The 25,428-nt window shown below is 36.9% G+C and overlaps 1 protein-coding gene across 1 annotated transcript in view; it reads right to left on the minus strand.

Annotated features, from left to right (window-relative positions):
- The window catches only part of CDH12 (cadherin 12), a 390,071-nt gene that overhangs the window by 227,900 nt on the left and 136,743 nt on the right, over window positions 1-25,428 (minus strand). Inside the window, exon 2 of the mRNA XM_009940762.2 lies at window positions 8,667-8,810. The gene's annotated coding sequence lies outside the window, so the exon portion shown is untranslated. The remainder of the gene's footprint in view (window positions 1-8,666; window positions 8,811-25,428) is intronic.

The raw sequence follows: 25,428 nt of genomic DNA on the forward strand, positions 1-25,428 counted from the left end.
TCCTTGTATTATGTTTTGCCTTATATCCTACTCACAACATCATCTTGGCTCTAGCGCTCTCGCTGCCTTTTGAAATGTCTGCCTTCAGGGGTACTGATGCTACCAAAGAACATTTTATTTGGTAGATCTGCATTAAAAATGACTTCTTTTTCCTGATAAGCTATTTAAAGCATCACATGTATGCCTTATGAATTGCACTTTAAAAAACATATCTCTATATCCCATGAAATCTAGATCCATCTGACCCAAATTTGTTTCTTTGCACGAAATGCAATTTCTATTTGAGGACATTATTGCTAAAGAGGTATGAAGGAAACATTTTGCAATACAAGTACTATTGTTCACGTTTAATGGCAAGGTGGAAAATATCCTATCAGAAAATTTAGAAGACAGACTCCTAAAATAACTAGTTCGACTATGGTTATCAGTAATATCAGATCATTATTCTTCAAAAGTGAAATCTCAAAACAGTAAGGGCAGGAAAACCATACGACACCAACAGATACAACTTTTGGCACTTGTATACTTTATAGTTTTAGACAGAACAAGACCTATAGTTCTGTTTCCTTTTTTAATCATTTTTGTACAAGACATACAGACACAAAGCCAGAGGCAGAGAGTCAAAGAATGACATATGCTAAAGTATGCTTTGAACTTATAATAAACTATTTCTCTACTATGGTATCTGTCCAAACAAAACCTAAAGTTTGTGTTTTGCCTGGTACAGCCTGCACTGATAGAAAACAACGGAGGTAGGCTGCATGCTCTACCTGTTCTCTATCAAATTAGTAAGATTATATGAAGTTGGATTTGTTAAATCTCAGTTTTTAGTTAAAATCATCATCTATCACTATGTACCTGAGCAACATGAACCCAATTCTTACCTAGACCAGGCAGGAGACATGCACATATTTAGAAAATGCTGTGAGAAATTTCATTTAAGAGAAAATGAAAACATAGCAACCTGTCATTTTTACCTGAAGTAGCACCCCTAGGCATGAAATCACTGAAAGGGCTGCATAGCCACCAGGCAATGAGAAATGAATGGTAATTCTGGATGTTCAGCATCCCCCTTCCAACCTCTCCACAGAACCGTAACAGCAACATTTAGAAAGATAGCTAGATGTATGAGTTTTCTATTTAAAATATTCATGCTCATTGATCACAAATTAGGCAAAAAAATATCATACAGTTACTACAGAAAAAGTGAGTTGATTAAAAACGAGTGACCTTTAGAAAATCATTGCAAAAAATGCCCATTGTTTCTTGGAAGATAATGTCCCAGGGAGTTCCAAGAAGAGTCAAAAAAATCTAACCAAATAAACAAATAAACCCACCCTGTTTAAATAACAAGGTTAAAGAAAAATATTTCTACAGGGAAAAAAAGTATATTTCTTTTTACTTTCCCTATTAAAAATGTCCATATCCTTGCCCTGATGGCTCTGCTCCATTCTGTCATACAGAGTATCTCCTGTACACTCAGCCCAGGATTACTCACTTTCTTGGCTGCTGGAACTCAAATATGTCCTTGACTGATACATTTTGGCTCTCAGGGTGAGAAAGTGTGACAGGTAATTGCTATGTGCTGCATCTGATGGGTAATTCAGAGTGGGATTTAAGTCCATTGATAGACCTGAATTTAGTTGCTTACATGTTCTGTGTGCCAGACAAAGGACATTTCCATTTCAAACAATAACAGGAGAGGGGCAGAAGGAGATTAGAAGACATAAGGACAAATGCAGAAGAAAGTGATGGTGCCTCAAAATTTCAATTGATCTGTACACAATGAGGACCAAAAAACAGGATACAAGTCTTTACATTGAATCACAAAACTACCAGAGAAAAGCAATGCTCTTCAAAAAGCATTTTAATTAGCAAGTCCATTGGAGTATTTTCCTTATCAGCACTTGTCTTCTCAACATCACCTCTTAAACTCTGTATTTATTCTGATATACGCACTCTTTTAAGCAGAAGCCAGGTATATGACATTTAATCTCTTTGTTTATTTTGACATATGTGCTTCTTCAAGTAGCAGCTCAGAGGCAGAAGGGTCAAATTACCAAAAGATCTGTTTTATAGAAAACCTGTCCAAATCCCACTGCCTAGGAGGTCAGATTAAAGAAAAACATTTTAAAGAGCTAAATATGAAACATAGCTGTATCCTGAGAGGACTGCTCATCACACAGTGATAGAAAAAAGGGGATATTTATTGGAAGGCACAGTGCTTTTTTTCTTCTTTTTTTTTTTTTTTCTCCTATCAATCTAAATCAAGACTTCTGTAACATCTGTTTAGAGTTACAGTGAGGTAGATCTACACTAGACAGGTTTACTCTCTGCCCTAAATTATTACTTTTTCACCCAGAAAAGGAATAAGAAGTGTTATTTGTGTCAGAGAATGCAATGAATTTCTATTCCATTTATCATTTTCAAGAGATATAATTAAATATTTAAAATCATGGTAAACAAGTACCAAGATTATTATTAATATTTTAGGGATAAATGAAAAGACTGTTAACAAGCAAAGATACAAGTTTCCTAAATGGAAATGAAATGGCTTTTCATTTTGTTGTATAATTAATACTCCAGTTTAATGACTGAAATATTACTTGAACTTGAAGAGGTTTTACAGAAAGCTTGTTGCAACTAAATTTGAGTGAATTCAGATTCAGCAGAATGACTTCATCATCACATCTCTAGTAAATGTATTGAGTAAGTCTCCTCAGACCATTCAAAACAATGGAAATCTAGCCAAGAAATGTTAGTTTTTCGCTTTTCTTCATGCTGCAAGTATACTTAGAAAACTCTTTAGATTGTACTATCTGTTATATTTGTTTCATTTAACAGTATTGTTTTTATTTGCAGTATTTTCTTAAATAGAAAAAATGAACCACGGAATGGAGATCTTTTTTTTTTTTTTCTTCTAGATTACAGATTGAACTAAATATAAAACAGATATATAGAAGTGTGTAACATGAACACACATAGTCAGTATGCTTGGGGACAGAATGCCAAGAAGGTTATTCTTAATAAATGTAATTTGTGATGTTCATACAGGCTTTTAAGAGAGTTGCTTAAACTGGCATTTCAACTCCACATACAGAAACAGCGTGTTTTATATCTATCTATCTATATATATATATATAAAGGGTCCAAGGGGATAGAAGAACATAGGCGAGTGGTAAGCGAACTCCAAACCTAGGTCACCAGTTCGAACCCAGCACTGTGCATAGAAGTTGAACTCCGTAAACAAACCAAAATCTTTGTGAAATTAATAAATGGACTCTGACAACTATTTAGCAAATGTGTGTCTGCATTTACAACTACATTTACCACTTGCTGGCAGCCTTCAGAGAACAACAGCCAAAAACCTACCTAATGCTTATAGACTCTAAATGATGTAGGTCAAAAAGCTGGATTTTGGCATCAGTGCTGAAGCATGCTGTTTATCAAGAAATGTTAAAAGTCTCATCTGTTTTCTGGAAAAGGAGTTGGTTTGCATCCTGTTTACCTTTACTGGAAAAAAAAAAAGAATTACAAATGTTTTTCTAACCAAGTCAGCCACAACTGTATTTTGTAAGTATATTTGGTGTGCTGGACATAGTATTAATGCGGTCAGTGACTAAATGCATGCATGAAAACAATAATAAATCTGATCTAAATTTGGAAACAAAAACTCATCCAAGACATTTAACTGAGTATTTATCATCTGCTTTGGAGACTGTTCTGAATATACTGTACTCTGAAAGCTGAAGGACAGCATAATTCTGGTAGCTAAATATACAACTTTTAAACTTCAGTAGGAAACAGCACTTTGCTGTGAGTTAGATACTTAGACGCTTTCTTATTTTGAGTTTCAGACCTGTATGTTTCTTATGAATGTCTCCATAAAGGTTTCCAGTCTGAGCTGTGATTACAGGTCTGGGCAATTCAGCACAGCAGCACAGAGATGGACTACAGCACCCACAGACCCCAAATCATATTCTGCTGGGACACAAGACAGTAAACTTTGCTTACATTAGACATATGTCAACCAAAGCAGCCATTGTCTTAAAAAGTATTGACATCTGAGACACCCACAGCAGAAAGATGCCCTTTCAGCCCCAGAACTGTCTGATGTACGTCAATGGGTCTGATCTTTACAGGAAGACTCTCTTCACCCTCAAAACTGAAGTGATACGTTTGACAGAAACTGAACCACAGCTGCTCCCACAGTAATCTGACCAAGTCTCATGATGCAATATCTTAGTTCCCATCTGATTGGGAAAAAAAATAAGCCTCTTTAAATGATTCATTGCAAAAATTAGCATTGTAAAACAGATGTCTCTTACTTCTGCTAAATACCAAGTCCAGTAATAAATACGGCAACGTAGGTTTGTATTTCTTTTTGATACAGAAATTATCTACATGAAAAAATTTTTTCCCCCTCAAAACACTAGGCTTGAAGGTTCAACAAGAAACAGACTGAAGGTTTTCCCTCTCAAAACACCATGCTTTGGTGTTTTGGTTTTGTAGCTTTCATAGAGCATTATTGCCTCAACAAATATATCTCCAGTGACACATGCCAAACTCAGTGCCTTCAATGAGTTACATCTCTGCAAAACAAGTGGACCTCAGCTAAAGTTTCTACTAATACAAAGGAAAATAATGTTTGAAACTCATTCTTTAATGCAGTCCATCTATGACAAAGAGCAATACAAAGAGAAGCCAGGAAAAAGCAGTAGCAAACACTACATTTGCCTTTCAGTCAACTAACGATGAGTCTGAGAAGTCACTCAGAAGGTGCAGCTTGCACAGTGTCTTGAAAACTACAACCCCTGAAAATATGTTGAAAACTTACATATTTGCAAGCGTATGTATAAATATATATGCTGCAATATATGTTTCTTTTTAACCGTGAGGTATGCTTTTGCAAGAACAATGACATCCTGAGGTATCTGAGCTAGACTTTGCAGAGCTTTTTTTTCCATGAACCAGCTAAGAGCATGCGATTTCTGCAGTGTAGACACACATACAGACTCCAAAGCTGGAAAGAGAACCGGCTCTTACTGTACACTGAGATACAGCCCCTGACACTCTCGTGTACAATCTAAAACAATTAAAAATACAGAAAATGGGGTTGAAGAGATGCTGGAGTGTTGGAGCACATATATCCTATTCATATGGGTACTGGAGTGCTTTCAGAAGCATTTTCTGTTGTAGTTAAAAAGAAAAATTTACGCAGTTGGACCAAGGCAGAAAAGCGATGTCCTCGCAGCATCAAAGGAAGGGAAAGAATGGATGCGAAAGTGATGAAGCATTAAATCGTGGCAGGTGAAGAAAAGGAAAAGAAAGAAAGAGGAAGAAGGCTAAGAGGAACAGAATGGAAAGAAACACAAATCTTTAGGAAGAGAAAGAAGCTATACAGAGAGGAAGATGCTACCCAGAGGTGCAAGAAGTAGTGCCCTGGAAACAGACGATGAAAATAACAGAAGGAGCAGGAATAACAAGAATCTTGTGGGACACAACTGTCCTGCTAGGAAAGCTGATGTTAGTTCTCCAGCGCATGTTAATAACACAGGCCCTGAAAAGCCTCCTTTTCTGGCAAAGCGAAACTGGAGAAACTCATTAACCCCTGAAGTTTATTCTATCTCATTCTCACCCTATCCTCTTGAAATGACATAAACATCTCTCTACCTTGCATTATCTGGATTATTAACTATCGTCATTGAAAGTTGTTTTCTTTTCAATGTTTCACGATCACTGTTTTAGCAGAACTGTTCCTTTCTGCTCTATGGTTGGTTTTATGTCAGCTTTTAGAGACCTCCCTTTGCTTTACCCATTTCCAAACCTCAGTTTAATAAATTTCCTAAAAAAGCTCCTAAAACATTTAAGCATTAGCTTCAAATGCTATTTTTCAATGGAGTTAGGCCAGATAGCAATCATACTCTTCTGTCAGTAATAAAGAGACATAGCTTGAGGCAAAAAAATTTAACACTGGCCTCATTCAAAGAACTTGAAATATCTGAAATAAAGCTGAACTCTGCATACATCTATATATTTAATACTATTTGATCTGGCCTCAGAGTAAAAAAATAAGGTTCAAGAGAGGGAACTGGGCTATATTGACAAGTCTTCCACTGCCTCCCTGCGTAACCTATGTTTCTGTGTTTGCCATGTCTGAAAATCTTCAGTAAATCAGATGCCCAAAATTATTTGTTTAATGAGGAATGATATTTCCCATATTACAGAGGTCACTTTTGGGCCATCACTACATATGAACAAGCCCACAATCCACCAACGGAACAGATCACAAAATAATTACAGCATTATTGTCTACTTTTACCAAAGCATAAGGAAAACTAGCATTTCCCTGTGTCTGGTGAACTGTCATTACATACAATCTCTGAGGCTAGCATACCGGAAAGTAAGTGCTCTTCACTTAGAAGCAGATAGAACATCTGATCTTGTAAAATAATAATAGAGATATAAGTGCATTTGTAAGACTTGTTTAGAAACTCACAGACACGCTGCCATGAAAGCATGACTTATTTATTTTTTACTTACAGCAACAGCTTTGTGAGACAAAAGGGGAACAGAGGCATCATGTCAAACAATGTTTGTAGTCACTCCTTGTGAAAGACTGGAACAGAAGTTCCTGCTATTTGTAGGTAACCTGGAGATTTGTGACTGCATAGGAACTGTTTACACTACAAATTTTTCCATGCAGTACCTTACGTTACTGTCTTTTTATTTTTTAAATGAATACTCTGCTGTATATTAATGAACACTAACTATGCTGAGAAACTATTGATTATTCATGAAAGAACGTGAAGACAGGTATAATGGAAGCAGATTTGTGCATTCAAATATTTCTACGCTGGTCAAGACTTGCATCTCTGGGAGGAAGTAGCACAAAACTTCGTGAATGTCATATTAATATAACCTGAAAAAAGAAGTGAGCCATATGCTACACCAAAATCCGGATCAGTGCCTGTAACTATTTCCAAAACCAACTTCCTTTCCAAGAAAACAGTGGACATATTGAGTCACCATTAAACAAACATTACTTTCAGAAATCATTTTCAAGAAGGAGAATATACTGATAGACAGTTAAAACCGTCCACATTCCCCAAAAACCTCAGGTCACTTTCCCATGTGCTTATGTTTTTGCGAGAAAAAGAACTTCGTATTTCTCTCTGAAAACGCTAATAGAGTAAGTAACAAAACTGCAGGTAACTAACATTTCCCAGAACTGTTCTTTTTTTTGGGGGGTGGGGCGTGTGGACAGGAGGAATGGAGCAGGGCAGGGCTTTGGAGGTATTTTTGGATTAAAAAAAATATATCTCCATATTGAGTAGCTGAGTTTTCAATGCAAGATATAGTGCTATGAATTGTATTACCAACATTGGATGATAAGCAATGATACAGACATTTAATGACAGTAAAGAGTATTGGCTGAAAAAAGCAGTGCGATTAATTCACTTTTTTATAAACTGCCTAGGAGTTACACATCTGTTTAAGACAGCAAGACTTGAAATCAATTAACTTTCCATATTTATTTCTCCTTACTATGACAGGCTGATAAACACAGAGTGTTAATTTTTGTAGGCAACAGAAAGAACAAGCACATTTTTAATACAACAGATCTTAATTTGGTTCCTTACAGTATTAAAAAGTTTGGGCTGTTTATTAGCTCCTTATTAACGTTCCCTGACAGCATAGCCATTAAGCGTGGACTTCACTGAGACTATCAAATTCAGTTCACTTTAGACATTTTAGGGTGGATACGCCATAGGTGCACCAGGTCATCTAAATGACTCCAGGCTGTGTAAGCATCTCTGACTTTTTCTTATTAATCGTTTAATCTTTCAAGACATCCTCCCTCATCTACTCTCTCTTTTTTTCTTTCCAGATAAAGATCTGCTATTATCAGTCTATGTCTTTTGATACGCCACACACTGTCACCCCATGTAAAACACATCCTCTCCCCCTTCAGCCAAATATTACTTCCCGTCTCCCCCCCTGCAACAACTACCAGTTTAATTTTCTGGCCACTTGGATTGAACCAACACCCCAGCTCACCCTTATCCCCCCAAAGAACTGCTAATAGTGCAAAAACGACTACCCAAACCCCACAACCCTCCGAGTATAACATTATACACATCAGTCACAGCTCTCCATCTGACGGTAACCTGGAAAGCTGCATGCATATTTTTGACTCACATTTCAAAAATCCCTGTCTCCTTTAAATGCCATGGGACTTTGAAGCCTTGAGTTCCTGCTTGCGAAGGAACGACACTGTTTGTTCAGACTGAAGTTTTACCATAATATACTTTTGCTTTCCAGCTGCTGTACTTCCTCAAATAAATGTACAAAGCACAAAGGGGGAAAGTGCACTTGCCTTTCGTCCTCCCTTCTCACACCCCTGCACGTTTCTGACATATTTTTTTCCAAGCTTCAGAGAACCACCGAGTCGGAAATAACTGCAGCCATTCATAAGATGCTGCTTAAAACCTGAACCCCTCCAGAGAGGAGTTCCAGGCTGGGACACCCGCCTCTGCCCCCAGCCCTCTCCTGACACGCGGCGCGAGCTCCCTTGCTGCAGTGCAGGCTGTCAGTCTACTCAGTTTGAACTTTCAATGCAGAAATTCAGCACGATGCAGTCAGCCAGATAAAGCAGCACTTACCTCAGTTGAAATCTTTTCCTTGGTAAAGCTGGAGCATCAGTCAAATCAACAGTGATTTTGGGGTAACCTAAGTTTCAATCAACACCTTCCGGGTAGCTGCATACTGCTCTTCCTTTTTTGCGTTGATGTTGAACTCTTCACTGTCTAAAGGAGAGAGAGAAATATAAGCTGAAATCCTCAGAGGCTTCTAGGGAGTGAGAGAAGAGGCACCAAAGCAATGTTTCTTAACATGAGATTCTCAACAAGCGTGCTCAGGTCTAGAAGATCGTGTAACTGCTGTGATAGGCTCCTGTCATGTCCCCCGAGCCGTGAGATGATCATTGACCTGATTAGCTCTGAGCACTCCCTCCATGCAGTGAAAGCACTGAGAGGATTGGTGGGTCGCAAGGGAATTGGGAAAGGCACCAGGGCCGCTTGGGAATCTTCATTCTTCCAGACTAATGGATGTGCTGCAGCTGAGGCTGTAATTTGTGAGGAGGTTATGCAGAATGTTAACCATCTGAGGACTTAAACAAATGTGCTTTGCGTGCTGTTTCTCAAGGTGCACCAGCATTCAACACAGGGTAGAGCTGACTAATTAGAGGCTGATGTAGCCATTTCGTAATACAAGGCTCACTGTGTGAGATGTTCTGTAAACTGAGAGATAAAGTGGATTCATACATTTGTCTCTGACCCAGGAGACAATAGCAGTTAATGGGTAGAATAAGTGAAATTAGCATGGTGGGCTCATGTTAGCCCCCAGATGGCAATCAATCACCATGAAAAGAAAAAGAATAGAACAACAAAACCCAAACAGACTAGAATTATTTAACAAGTGTATGTGGCAATTTAAATAAAATGTAGAGAAAGAATGCCAAATTAGTACAGAAAGGACTCTTCAACATAGAGATAAAATCAGTAGCAAAGCACAACAATACAAGTTCTCTTCTACACTTGCAGTAGAGAGAAAAAACCAACAAGGAATGCATTTAAAGGACCTAATTTGCCTTTCAATTATACGGATACAAATAAGTCTATTAAAGATGACAGTTTAAATTTACATGTAGAGGAGGGAAAGCAGAGTGAAAGAAGAATGAGGTGTATTTGTTACCCTTTTTTGGATCTAAGGTATTACGGAAACTAGACTTTTGCGTACCAAGCATTCAGCCTTATCTGGTCAAATGAGTTCAGCCAGAGTATGTCAACTTTTATGACTATCCTCATCTGCTATTTTCTTGCTTCTTGGATGACAACTACGGCACTAGCCAATTGAATCAATTTTCTGTTCAGCTTTATCCATGGAAATACCACTTTGTGACTAAGCGAGGAGTTCACAGAATAACATATTTAGTAACGGTGGTCTAATGCACCAATATAAAATGGAAAAAAAAAATTATTGTGATAGCAACTAAAGAAGAAGATTTGGAACCTGTAGTAGCAATGTTAGTTCATATGTAGTGATCATAAGTTACTCTATGAATGCTGAAACAAAGATAATCATATGTATATACTGAAATTTTTAATCACAATTATTTACTTTGGTTCTGTTTTTATTCATTTTTCAGATAAATTAGTATAAGTGTATTTTAGTAGGATAAGCAATCAAGAAAGCAACTTTTAAGTTGCTAAGAAAATGGCGGAAGAAAGGAATTACACATTTACTTTCTGAAGGCATTCACATCAGAAATCTTATAATTACAGAGGAAACAGTATCACATGACTTAGATCACTCAGAAGTAACCAGAAAACTCTGAATCTCCAATTTATTTATCAAGACACAGAAGACAATGATTTCTTACCCTAACTGCAGTCACTCTAACTACAATGCCTGGCAAACAGGCAATAAATCTAACAAAAGCATCCCATGTTCCCACTACACAGTCAGTAGGCAGAGACCAACATTTCTACCCTAACAGTGGTAGCTATATGATTTTCATAATCTTCCTCTGGAAGTGCCTTTCTCTTCCCACCGATCAAAAGCTCCTCCATGTGCAAAATGTGGAGAACAAGATTGTCTTTGGCAATATTTCATATCCAGACAGCAATTTTTTTAGAACATAGGTTATCTTTTAATATGATTTATTCAAAGCCTATCACCCAGGGATTTTCACCTGCGACTAATGGTAACAAAACAATAATTAATCAAATAAGAAGGCTTTTACACACATTAATATGAAACATAAGCACATTCTTGAGCTTGACTGAATGAGTTTCATGTGTCAAGACTAAAGCGATCTGCTGCAACAACCCTCACTGAAAAAGAGGTTGTTTTCCTTATCCATAAATTTATACCACAGGAACGGGCAACAAGTCATCCCAACACTTACGGTATCTGTTCTGACATGGTATCCCTCATGAAACAGGTAATCCACAGACACACACTGTATTATTTATGATTTCAAATACAATGAAAGAAATTAAATATGAAAAAGACCTTATTGAGACAATTTCTTTGCCATTTCTGAAAGCATCCAGTTTCAGGTTTCTTGTTATGTTTAGTTGAGTCCTAGCTCTCACCAGCCCAAGAATTTTCAACACTTTGCTTAAACTACTGTTCCACAGCCTATGAGATCTCCATGTCAGGAATACTTTTCCTGTTACTACCCTCTTTTCAAATATCTTTCAGTAGTTTTATACTAAAAATTCCAATCATAATATAAATTGTAAACTTTCTCACTTAATGTTCTGGCTGTCTTTAAAAGGTTTAAAAGTCATCATTTGTCAGAAGTTTACAGTACATAACTGAGTTATTTTAATTGTTTCGCACTGCAAGTAAAGGTCTGAAAAAAACATAGCGGGTGCAGTAAAGGGACTGAAGCATGAAGGGAAAAAATTTGAAGTGACAACATGATTTAAGTTTGTGCAGAAACAATTGGGACTTGCTGTTGACTTGGACGATTGGATAAGAAACTGGTATTTTAAACTCAGTGTTAACAAAAGGCAACAATCATTTGAATCACTCATAAATCTTGCTGCAGTCTAAATAACAGAATCGAAGTCAGTTGTCTTGGGTACTATTCCCAATCCTATATATAACTTAACATTTTTAATTCAGTTCCTACCAGTCAGCTAAATAAATGGACAGAGGTTGTTCAGAGAAAGGAGGTCATAAAAGTAATATGTCTTCAATCGGAAATAATACAATCATTTATGTAGATAAAAGAAATTAGACACCCTTCTCGGCTCATCATTATTAAAACGGTAAAAAAAAAGGGGAAGAAAAAGGAATAATTTCCTATGTAATCCATAGTTAACTTTTTGAATTCACTGCCACAGGCCATGACTGTAGAAAAGAATTAAAATTCACGTGTGAGAAAATTTTAAAATCACAACAAGATTTAAAATGTATACACAAGAAAAATTTCTTTGTTTCAGGACTATTCCTCAATGAGAAGTAAAAATATTACCTCATGAGCAAGACAAGATACTAATAACGGGAAAAAATCCTCTACCAATTAATATGATCTAGTAGTAAAATTTAGATGACCTTTACAATATCATTGCATAAGCCATGTTATTTCTACTGTCAAAGGTCATTACATGCTCATGTTTCATTAAAAGAATAATTTAGTTGGTTGGGGTATATTTTAACAGATGAATAGCATTTTTAAAAAGAGCTGTATTTCTCAGATTGGTCGTCTGAATAGACTGAATGCCAAAATAAATACAGAAAACTATACCAGTGTAAGTTTCTTAATATCCACATAAAGTTCAGAGGCAGAAACTACGGCAGCACAATACTTCACCATTCATCAGTGTACATTCAACACAGAATAAAATACCACAGAGGAACAGTAAGAAAAGCCATGGAATCACCTATATGCTAATATATTCACAACTTTTCTGCTGGCCCAAATCACACGTACAGTTGGTTGCCTCAGCTCTGCTGATGCTCAGAAACTCAGTGAACTAGAAGTGAAACGTGTGTATACCCATAGCTTCAACACACAGCTTTATTCTTTTTCTGCAGTTAAAAAGATCCTTCAGTGTGAAAATGATTTATAGAAGAGACTGAGTAAAACCACCTTTATCCTTCATTTCTCCAGAGAAAAATAGATAAATAATAAACCACTTAAAGACATTAAAAATGCTTTGACTAAAAATAAAACCATCTGAACCTTCAAACCCATCAGATTTTGGGCATTTTGGCAACCATTTTTTCCTGATGGCAGCCAGGGAAACCAGACCAGATAACTCTCAGTAGCACCTGACAATTGCCATGCATTTTAGCACTGAAATTTTGCTCTCTTCCTCATTAATTTCAAAAGCACAAGCTGAGAAGATTCAACTCCAAATTCTTGCTTACATCAGCATAGCTGCATTAATTTAAGTGGAACTGTACAGCAGATTTATAAATTAGTGAGAACTTGTTTAAAAGCAATACAATTAGTCATCAATGAATATTACACCGGAATTCAAAGACCAAACTTCCCGCAACATCATCCAACATTTTACTTCCTTTGCAGATCTTTCTGGCCACAGTGAGTACAGACAACACAGGAAACTTGTTTCCATCTAACAAAACCTGTAATCTTGAACACTCAGCACTTTAGTTAAGTGCCTTGTTCAACAGGTTCTTGATGTTAAGGTAAAGATGTGATCTGGAAGGAAAGAGCTGAATCCCAGCCATACTCAGTGAAAAAATGCTCACTTCATCAGGATTCTCCTTCTGGTAGCTCTAGGACCTCAGACAAATCCAAAGTGCTCTTGCTCTTATATGATCACTGTTCTCACTCCAAGTTTAGCAACAATAATCAGTACCATTCTTTTTTACTTAGGTCCAACTTCCAAGGATAAGGAAACTATTAAGCATATTGCTTTAAGACATTTCTGATTGTGTTATGTAATGTATAGTTTGAGCTTTGTTGTATACTTTTATTAAGCTAGGGTGGTAGATTGAGACATTTCAATGTTAGTACTCTCTGTTTCCTGGGAGGTATCCCCACAATGTTGGAGATATTTAGAAGACACAAGTAACCCTGGACTTAAGTAAGGGTCCACAACATGCATAAAGAAACAAGTGCAAGTTTTGGAGCATCCTAATATCACAGTGAAACAATCCCAAAAGCATAATGACAGTGGGAAGTTTGGTGGTGGCTATACTCAACGATTTAGTTCTGGAAGGTATTCAAGACAACTGTTCTTCCCAAGAGTAGGGAACTTATGGGTAGAGAAGGTACAGAGCCCTGTGAGTGAAAGGAAATGTGGAAGGACAATGTTTTTAAGGATGCATTCAGACCCAGTAAAGACAAATGAGAAACAAAGGTAGAAAGAAAATGTGAAATGGAAACAGGCCACTATTGTTTTGATTACGCTTCTTCAGTTTTACTACCATCTGGGAAAAATATACTTTGTATCACAGAGGAATATAGTTCATGTTTAAACACCAAGTGAATTATGGTTGTCTGTAGTTATAAAGACAGAAATAGAATGGACAATTATTTGAATACGATACATGCCTGTGATACTATTTATTTACAGATATGTATTATAAAGGCAGTTTTGTTAAAACAAGGAGTCCAAATTCTGTTCAGTCTCTTTGATATGTCTTTCTGTGTGAATTGAGAACCTCGGGACTACCAGAACGTACTCTACAGGACAGAGAAAATTATGTATCTGAAGCTAGTTAATCTCTGCTGAAAATTTCTGTCAGCAATACACCTATGGTGTTCAGATGAAAGCAAGTTACACAGCTGTAACAAGAGCATGGTTTTGTAGCAAAGTATAACACACAATTTCTGGTCAGGGCTTCCTTTCTGCTGCAGGCTATAGACCTCCTTTAGGCATAACAGCAAAACCAGGAGCACCCTGCATGTTGCACCACAGGAGCAGTGTGGGAGACAGAATGAGTCAGGGATGTCCTTTCCAAAGTACAATTCCTCCCTCACATCCTTCTTGTTCAGGTGAAGGGAACAGTGTGATTTACGGGTATGACCTGTCTCAGCAGCAATTTACAACTTCCTAGTAAAATCTCTGTCTGCTCACTCCCTTTTGCCATTCACGTGATTTAGCATGCAGGGATAGGGGAGAGAGGAAAGTGCAGAAAGGAGCGTGCAGGGATACAATATACTGCTTGTAACTACATAAATATCGTACACCTATCCATTAGCCTCTATGTTCCCATCTCTCTGAATAGGGAGGGGTTGCTTGTCCCCTTGAAGGGGACAAAACTGAACTGCAATTTAGTCTTCAGATTCTCCCCAGCATTTTTATAGCTGAAGCCCGCTCTGCTACTTACTCAGACTAATACTATAAATCTAACACACCTTACGGGCCACATTTTCAGCATCATAAACTATCATATCTGTCCATTTTTCAGGGGAATCACAGAGCTTTTATAACACCAAGAGAAAATCAGATCTTGGGAGGTAACAACATCTCTGCCTGAGATTGTTCAGACATCATTGGTTTCTGTAAAAGCTGAGAAAAATACAGTACAAATAAAAATATTAATTAAACCAAACTTTCCAGCAATCCTAACTTGCATGTCGCTGACTAGTTTTTAGTCTTCTAACTTTGAGGAATTTGATTTTGGGTTTTTTTGTTTGTTTTATTCTGTTTTATTTATTTTTAGTTTTACCCTTAATTGATTTTCCTTACACGATGATGCTTTTCTCTTTTTCATTTTGTCCATTTCAGAGCAAACACTTAATCTGTTTTTTGAATTCTTAAAAAAAAATAAAAATCTGCTTTTACTCTTCAGGTTATTATAATGTACGCGTTCTCTAGGCATAGGAAACATCCTGTTTCTTACCTTAATCTGATCTCTTTCCACTTACTCATTCCTTATTTATGTTTCTTCCTACACAATTCCAGTACTACAAGCACTTCCTGTCTTTCTTCTCCAAGTACAATCTTCCCCATCTCTCTTAATGTTCCTCCTTCCTTGTCTTCTTGCTTTCTTTATTGTCAGTCTTAGAAGGAAAGGTATCTTTCTGCCTTTTCTGGCAGTGTTAGAATGGATACGTATAGAAGGAGAAAATAGAGAATAATAGCTGCATTTTTTCCATATACGCATAAAAAATTCTTAGTAGGAAAAGGAATGAAGTGCTGACGAAATTGCTTTCAGCATCACATTCCCTCAACTACTGTTCAGGAGGAGCTGGAAATGCTGTAAAGGAGCATGACTGGAAAGCTTTCAGTTCCTAGTTCTCTCTCCTTCTTCATGGTCTGAAGTGAGTTTTCTCTCAGACAACCGACACCAGCCCCTTGGCAATAAAGGACGCCTTCCTTCTGTGCAGCAAACAGAGAAGAAGGCTGCACTATACTATAGAGAGTACCAGTACCAGTATTTTGATGTCAAGCCCTGAAAGAATAAGTTGATGGGAACAGTGCCCAGTAAGACAAGCTCTCATTCAGGCTCAGCACTCTCCCTTCACATGTGACCATATTGGTTAGCACTGAGGCTAGACTCTGCTATGGGAATACCCAAACTGCATCCCACCAAGCTGACGGTGGACAGGAGGGTAAGGCAGTCCCTCACCTCAGTCTTCTGAGCAGAGCAGAACTTTCAGAGCCTTTTGAAAATGTAAGCAATTTAGTTCCTTCCATGTGCCTAATGGCAAGACCATTACTCCCGAAAGCACTGTACTGCATCCAAGCGTCTAATAAGTTAAGTGGCATTCATGATGTAAAGAAGCTGACCTGCATAATATATATAGACCTTATTTTTGGATACCAAGGAACATGAAGATTTCAATCTAGAACATAGACACTGACACTGATTAGCAGGGCCCAACCCTGTAGAGCTTTCTTCTTGTTTGTACCACTCACATCATTAACCCTTCCAATGCCCTCTGCTACTAAAGACAGCACACTACATATTACTACCCCATTAGTTTGCTTATCTATAGTCTATAACAAAACACTGAACAAAATTATTGCTTCCTTCTGCAGAGCTGCATGCTATTCCTCATCCGCCTTTTTTTGATTCTATCCTGCACTTCAAAACCATCAGTCTCACGGGCCTTTGTGATTATCAGGTTTCATTAGATTTCCCTTAGATGATCAGCAAGCTAAAAGAATAAAAAGGCAATAATATACAAAACTGTCTTCTTAATTGTTCCATCCTGTAGTCATTATTTCCAATGCGATCTATCAATACCAACATTTTAAAAGCACAGAAGACGCAAAATCAGATCATGATATGAAAAGTGACACTTAGTTCTAGCCAGTAGGAAACTGAAGGGGGCAAGAGAAGAACGGAGCAAAAACCCAGCCTCCTTAGCTCAGGCAGCCCAAGCAAAAGCCACGTCTCAGCTGCAGCCCCTTCACTCAGGGAAACAGAGGCAATGGTCTGGCAACATAAAACTGGGCATCACAACGTATACAGGGAATAAAGGAGGAGCATCTTAAACTCTACTTCACAGCAGCTTACTGCCAAAAAACAGTACAGAGCATGCTGGAACAGAGTTTCTTTAATAGGGTCTTGCTGTGGAAACATTTTGGAAGAGAAGATGCTTCCACAAAGCAAAGCCACCCTTTATCTAAGATGACATGGTTTGAGACAATTGGCTAAAGAATAAAATTTGGCCTCCAGTGGTTAAACTGAATAGAATTCTCTAGCCACAGAAGACAGATAAATTATATGATACATTAAAAAAAAAAAAAAAATCAGGTTAATAATTGTCTTTTCTGGACAGGAAGTATCATTATGTGATCATATTAATTTTGGGCCATTGGCCTCTCTTCCCCCTTTTTCTGAATACGTAGGAATGAAAGATGGCTTAATTACAGCACTAGGAAATTACCTCCATTTTGGAGTGGCGGTGGAGAAGATAGTCTTATAATCACAAGACAAAGTTGAGCCTGTAGGATATTACCTTAAAATATTTATTCACAGTTACTCAGTTCCATTTGCATCTGTAATAAGCAGCATGTTTAAAAGACACTCACGTATATGGAGTGAGAGTAGAAGAATTTGGAAGCGAGAAGGTACAGGCCTTGCTTCCAAACTTTAGAGAGCTCCATTTTCATTCATGGTTGCAAGTTGTGATTTATGATTGATTTGAAAAAGTGTAATATTAACATTGTCTGTCAAAAAAAGTGGTTAAGAAATGTAAACGCTACATACTCATTCAATGTTAATTTGTCTCCTTACAAGCATAGCCAACTAGCCTGTGTTCAGCTATCTTCAGAACCATCTATACTGATTATTAACCAGAATTTGCAGAAACCCTGTATCTTTTTTTCCCCCCCTATTCACGAATACACTTCTGAGGATAATAATTACACTACTTAGCCTTATCTAGTGTTTCTCATCTTTCAAGTGCTTCACAAATATTAATTCATTAATTAATCTTCCCAGCCACTCAGATTACTAGCATTTTACAGATGGAGAAGCACTAGCAGAGAGGGCAAGTGACCTGCCTGAGGCCACAGAGAACGGAGAAAGGGGAGAAGACTAAGAGGAAAGATGCTTATAACTAGAAAGAAATGGAGGCAGATGGGACAATTATGGTGATGGTTCAGCAAATAATCAGAAGATTCCAGTGAAGAATTTAACATACCACCGGAGGGCAGGCAGTGCTAGCCCTACCATGTATTATACAGTCACTCCATATACCAGAGGATGCACAAAGAAAAAATTGAACTGACAAATAAAACATATTGTGCACTTTCACAATTTTTTTTTAAAACAAAAACACAGTCTGTTCTTAGACACAGGCAAATCTTAAAAGTAACCATAAGCACAAAATGAAGGTCAGGAAACTAGAAAATTCTAATTTATTGGGCATCTCGTTTGATGTAGGGTTATCCGCACTCAAAATGGGATCAACTAAATGCAAATACTTCCCAAGACTAGTGGCATAAATGCAGTCAGTTTTTTTATGCCTGCCTCATTTTGCATCTAGGAAGGCTGATAGAAAGCATACTATCTACAACACTAGATCTAGACCTCAGATTTAGTTCAAACTGTATGTAACATAATAGACCTGCCTCTCAAACCTTGCCTTTCTGCTTTCCAAATAGCTCTGTTTAATCCTCAAAGTATCCAACTTATTTTTTGGTGGGTTTTTTGGTTGGGTTTTTTTTTTAGTTTTAGTTTTACAATAAAAACTTCCTTTTAATCCAGCTTTCTCAAATTGTTGCAGAAAAACAGACACTGCTACATTGGGACTAGAGGAGAACATGGGTTAATATTATTGTATGGTACTGCTGGCAGGAGGACTTTTTCATTAAGGCTGTAAGAGATATCTCATTGCTTGGAATTTAGGACAGTGACTGGGGATGCGAGATATCCAGGCTAAATCCATGAACTGAATGACTGAGTGATCTAAGAGCGAAAACTGTTCTCTGTGTCGCAGCTGATAGGAGCTTGGGGATCGGTTTTGGATTGTGGTAGAATCCTAACAAGTATACTACACATATATACCCAAATCAAAAAACCCCAAATAATTACAAAAATATTCAAAGTACTTCATGCTCCATGCAGACTGGGAACAAACTAAAAAAACATTGAGACCTGTACAAAATCTACCAGATGTACAAGAAATCAGGCTGAGTTGAGATCACTTCTGTCCCTCTTTGAGAAGTTTTGCTTTCTGCTCCACTGATATCGTAAAAGTTTGTTCCAGTTGCGCTTTATGCAGACATTGACATTTCGCATGAAATACTGTATTGTGTTGATCAGTGACGACAGCAGCAAGGTGGTGAACAATCTGTATACTCTCATATTCAAAACTCTCACACTACACTAATATCCAAGGGTAAAGAAAGCCTCAGTAAGAATAAAGAAAAGCGCAAAAAAGCCCCTGTTAATTTCAACAACTACAGTGAGATATGTGCTGCAAGCTCCAGTGCTAAACAGGGAGCTCCCACTCCTGCACCCTGTTCATTTCTCTCTCAGGTTACCCCCTTGTCTGGAGATGCCCTCAGAATGACGTATATTCATCTACAGAAAAGATACACCTATTCTGTGTCTTGGAAAATTATTTGCTTCCCCAGTTCTAAGAACCTGAGAGAAAACTATTATATCAAAAAAGAAATATCAATACATATCTTTCTTGGCTTCTATAAGATTTTGAAAGTAAAGATCATTATTTTCTCTTTTTCTTGTGTTCCACATTCTCTTAAAATTAATTCTCCCTATCAGATTTATTTAAGACACATATTCAGGAAAAGTTTTCCTGTAAATGACCAATGTGGAATAAAGCCTTTCTCAGCACTATTTTGACGTTACTAGCACAGCTTTCTCATGGCTTCAGCATTTGTAAGCTTTGCAGCCACTACATACGCTCACCAGTCCAATCACTGACCACAGGAAGCAACTTATGACTTGTGATCTCAAATATTGTCGTGGTGAGAAACTGGGAAGAGCTTCTGCAGCATGCTGTAATCAGGATGTTTCTTAAATTTCTGATTTCATCCAGTGATTAAATTTTTATTTAGCTCCTATGATATAATGATTTTTATATTATTACAAAAAAGTAACGATCGCAAAAGTTTCTTAACAGATAAAATACGTAGCTGTAGGACTGAGGAGAAGGATGCTCGATAATGACATGTCAGAAACACTGCATTTTGTCTGTGAAGTTGAGTTAGGTTTGCTTTGCTTAGCCCAGCCTGTTAGAGGTCTGGGTAAGGCCACAGACCACTCATGTTGCAATCTGGAGCACTGTGCAAAAGGACTTTTGCAGATAGGAAAAGTGGCAAAGAAAACAAAGAGCCTGGCTCAGCTGTAATGTGGCTCAGCATGGAGGAGAAAAACCTTGTCTAAGCAACAGACATAAAAATGGCAAGGATACAGACCAGAAGCCGTGAGTTGCTTCCCAGGTGAGTGTTACAGCTGCCAGGCTACACATAAGCTGCTGCAGCTTCATCTTGTGTTCCCTTTCTGCAACATATTTCAGCTCTGAAAGGAAGATATGGATTTTATTTACAAGTCTCCAGAATTATATCTGCAGGCTGCTGAGCAAGGGTGGAGCTCAGAATTGCTGGTTATAGATACTGAATTACCATTTTAGGAACCAATTTCTTTTAAGCAATTATTATTATTTATTTATTTTACCTAAATCTGTATCAGACACTATGCCGTGCTATGCAGTTCAATGCTGGAAGTTAAATGAGTAATTATCAAGGTAAGACATACACTGGTTCTTAAATATTAGGACCTACAAGTAAACTAGCTTTACATATCAGCTCATCTTTAATTAAAATTTGTTAATACAGTCTGAATGTTGCTGAAGTACTCAAGGTTATTCTAGGCTAGGCAGGGAAGTGTCAGTTTTATTTTTCTAGCACTCTTTATGTTTGCATAGGCTTTACTTTTGTATTCTTCAACCAGGAAACAGTATGTAATCATTTTGGATGTCTTTTTTATTGCTTAATTAAAACTATAGAAAATGGCATAAAGTAAACTCTGACATTTGCACAGCAACAAATTTGCAATCAACCAAAAGCATATTTGTCCAATGTCATTAATGATATAAAAGATACAAATTATTTATGATGATATTAATAATAAAATATGAATTTGTTGAAGAAAACACAGCATTAATAATAAATAGTCCTGATCTTCATGATCAGGATACCAGGATGAAATTGCTTTAATTTGGTTCACAAAATAATTAAATACAGACTTACACTCATAGAAAAGAACTCTACTGCCTGGTTAACAGTGATAAAAATACACGTCTCGGAAAAATCTCTAAGTAAGCACCTGCATAAGAAGTGTGTTATAAAAATGGATTAATTTACTGTGCTGTATCACTGAGCATTAATTCTGAAAGTGCTACTGGTTCAGAGAAAACATATGTATCAATAAAAGACATGCAAAATCTAGAAGTCAAAACCAACACCTGAAAACAAAGTAGAAAAAAGCATCTATACTTTGTGTCATTTATTTTCTAATTTGGGAAAATATATGAGTGAGATTAATGATAAATCCACACACATTACTTCTTCAAAATTCTGAATCTGTAAAACAGGGAGACAAAGAATAATGAAATAACGGCTAGGATGGGTCAGAAAACAATCCTGTATCTGAGCATAAAGCACAACAGAGATTCAGAGACAATGTCAGCTGCAACTGACAATTGCTAAACGTACATTGTTGTTCTTCCTACAGGTTTTTAGAGTGTTTCAGTCAGTCTTCTGGTAAGTAAAATACTTCTGAAAGTGGCCTCTCTAAATACCTGTGCTGCTTTTCAAGTGTGCAGGGCTTTCCTATTGTTTATGCCTACCTTCACCTCGACTTTTCATCCTTCATATCTAAACTTGCTCAGATGGTAAATTATTTTCCTTTTTGTGTGCATCATTTTCCAAACTCTTTTTTGAAGTATAGAGAAAGTGACTGCAACAGTGATGACATCTGTGCCCTTTAATTCGTAGCACTGTGCTGTCTGTTTCTATGCCTTATTCGCAATACTAATAGGCATATTCCCAGTCACTTCAGTCCCACTTGCTATTATTTAAATCACTAATCTTTTCCTGCAGGTCCCACACCACAAAGCTCAAGAGTATCACGTTTTGTAAAACATCAGACACAAATATTCATATTCCAGAGCTTATGAGTGATTTTATCCTCAACAGCAAGCAGGCTGGGAACGGTTGCAACTCACGCAGATGTATTTGAGTTAGTTCTAATTAGTTCAAATACTGGTAAAAGCATAGCAGGACACAAAGAGCTAACTGCAAGCTAGCTGCCCAAATACATTCTTTACAATATCACACTCAGTACACAGTAAGTTTGAGACCAAAGGAATAATGCAGGACATATCCCTCACATCCCATCAAAAATATCCACCCCACGTTTCCACTTCTTTCACTATGGCCTCGGAGAAAGTTGTTCCAGTGAGTTAAGTGAGATTATTTATATGACATTTGCAGGCCAATATTGTGGGCCAGACCTTACACAGGTTTCTTCCAGAGACTATGCTTATTTCTGCAGATAAGAGCCAAAAAATATGAATGAACTCATTAAACTCCTTCTTAATATACCCAAGACTGACTTGGAATGTCATAATCATGTTCATAACCATAGTTTACTCAAATTATGCATGAATCATAACTCATGAACACGCAGAAAAGGCAGTGGTAATATACGCATACATGTAACTAAAATGAGAAACTTCTTACTAACTCATTGCTAAAATATGTGATGTACATATGTACACATAGATGGGGTTATTCATAAGAAGAAAAGGTGGTATACAACATCATAGCTAGAACCAAAGTATTCAATATTTTTCAGAAAGTCTGCTTTGGTGCAAATTTATTTATTTTCACAACTAAGAGTCTCGTTGTAAAGAACACTGCAACATGTCTGTATGCCTTGCAATATTATTAAAACTGCACAAGGCTCTCATGAGTGATGTATTTCATTGAGTTTGCACCATCATAATTAATCATCTGATTCAAGCTAGTCATTTAGGCTACCGATAGTCCATTATTAGAGAAAAATGTCAGTAAGTTTTCTTCCGCCTGAATACAGATATCTTTCTCGAATGAGATTTATCTTTTCTGGCTGGCAGCTATATCTTCTCCCTTCGATCATGAAAAAATCATACAAAATTCCTAACATCAGATGCCAAAATTTTAGACAGTTAATATTAAGTGAGCAGAATCCCACTATTACTTGCCACAAACTTCCATTAGTAGAACTGCACAGGAAAAAAATACTTATTTTTTTGAAAAGATACATTCTGGTCTTTCTCTGTCAAGTTTTTATAAATATATTCCCTAACTTACTGAATAGACGTTCCCACAGAGTCTTATGAGCTAATGTTATCCCATGTCACTTTACTACAATAATGATCAGGTAATAAATCTACCGTGCAAACTAACTTCGGCTAACCAAAATAATACCTGGCAAATAAATTTTGAAAAACGCAAAGCATGGGTGTTCTTCTTTAAGATCTCAAAATGCACTTTGTAAACAATCAGCATACTCGGAGCACAGCATTTAGTGAGATAGATATAAATCTTTTACATAGCAGAACTTCAGCATTAAGTTTCTTTACTTAGTTAATGCTATCTATCTAAGTACGTGGTCAAACTTTTATGTAAACAGTCTTCTACTACTACTCTTTAAATATTTTCTGTTTTGTTTTTATCAAAGCTGTCTTACCCAGATTTCGATCTGTTTGTAACCACTTTTCCTCTATGACCCATGCTGGGGGAAAAAGCAGAAGAAGATGAGGAATAAAATTGCATAAATATACTTTCATATCTGAGATATTCTACCTTAGTAGTAATGAAGTCTTTTCTCACAGGTATGCTTTCTTTACGGGGTGTTTTTTCAATGTAAGAAATTAGCCACTCAGTGCCTATTTTTGCCTCTAAATAGCCAAGACGACCTGCTACATGTGAGGTAAACCAAAAGGTAGGACTGATATCAGTGGGAAGAAAATGGACACAGCCTGAGTTGCTGTGTTCCTTTACAAAAAGAGGCTTATGCTGCAATAGCATCATAGGATAAATCTATTCATTTCATAAATGAGAAGAGCTGTGACTGATAGCTATTGTAACTTCACAGCGAAAAGTTCACCTCATTCAGGTAGATGCATGATAGCTGTTCCTATCAACAATATGGGCATTCCATGTTCATTTTTTATATCACACTGTAAACGTCTTACCCTCAATATGGTATAGAGTGCAACACCCATAATATATCTTTTAACATGACTGTTATGCAACGAGTAATTTCCTTCCAAGATCACGGTATTCACACTTTCCACTTTCCAGGAAACAGTAGGCAAATGTTGTTAGATTACATTCTTTTACTGATAAAACAAAGAAACCAGACCTTTCCACTGAACACAATGTCTCTTCTTGCTGGAAAAAATTGAGATCTACTCTCTATCACAATAACAACCATCACATAGTGAAGCACAGAGGCCTCCTACAAAGCAAATACTTCTATTAACTACAACACCTTTGCACCTGGGATTCAGAAATTTTCCAAATAGCAGTGATTCACCAATTAAAAAAATGAAAGGCATCTTCAATATATTACATAGAGACACAGGTGTTGACATTCATACATCAGACACTTCCATAACTAATGCACTCTTCACAGTTAGCTTCAACTTTATGCATACTTCCCTATCAATGTACAAGATTTCATCTCAATGATATTATGGAGGAGACTGTGAACAATACACTCCCCTTCGAGAACAGCACAGAAAGCCATGTACTGTGACATTAACCTTCAATATTACACCTTGCATGCAAAGGTGTAATTCTCTCAAAAACTAAAATTATAAGTAAATAAAAGTTACTGACTTTTTTCTTCATGCAGAACAAAAAATGTCCTGAAAATTCTGAAATTAGGTATTTAAAATTATTTTTTAAATTTCTTTTCCTGATAGATCATAAACTGATGTAAAGTGAGACAATTTCTGGTTGAAGCAGAACCTAATTTTGAAATCTTGACACCTTGAAATAAAACTGAATTTGTCTTGCATGCCAATGTACTGCCAGTTTAAATAAATAAAAAAAACCCCACAATTTGACTGTCAAATAAACATCAAGTAGCTACCTAAATGAAAATTATTTGATACACAGGCTTTCTGAGCATCTATAAATTGATCTAAAGCATAGAAGGGTAATTTGAACTGAAGCCGCTTTTAGGTGTAGAGTATGGACCTTAACTTTATATAATCAGAAAGAAAAAGTCTGGTCTATAACTTCATTATTTTCTCTTGCCAATATAGAATTTATATAGAGAGGGGAAAAATGTCACAGTTGTATTTTTTTTTAAAAGGAAGTAACTCCTCCTGAATATTTCAATGAATGCTCAGCAAAGAAGCAATGCAAACCTGTGAAATAATTGAGGCAC

Source organism: Opisthocomus hoazin, chromosome 3, assembly GCF_030867145.1.
Source record: "Opisthocomus hoazin isolate bOpiHoa1 chromosome 3, bOpiHoa1.hap1, whole genome shotgun sequence".
Taxonomy (NCBI): domain Eukaryota; kingdom Metazoa; phylum Chordata; class Aves; order Opisthocomiformes; family Opisthocomidae; genus Opisthocomus; species Opisthocomus hoazin.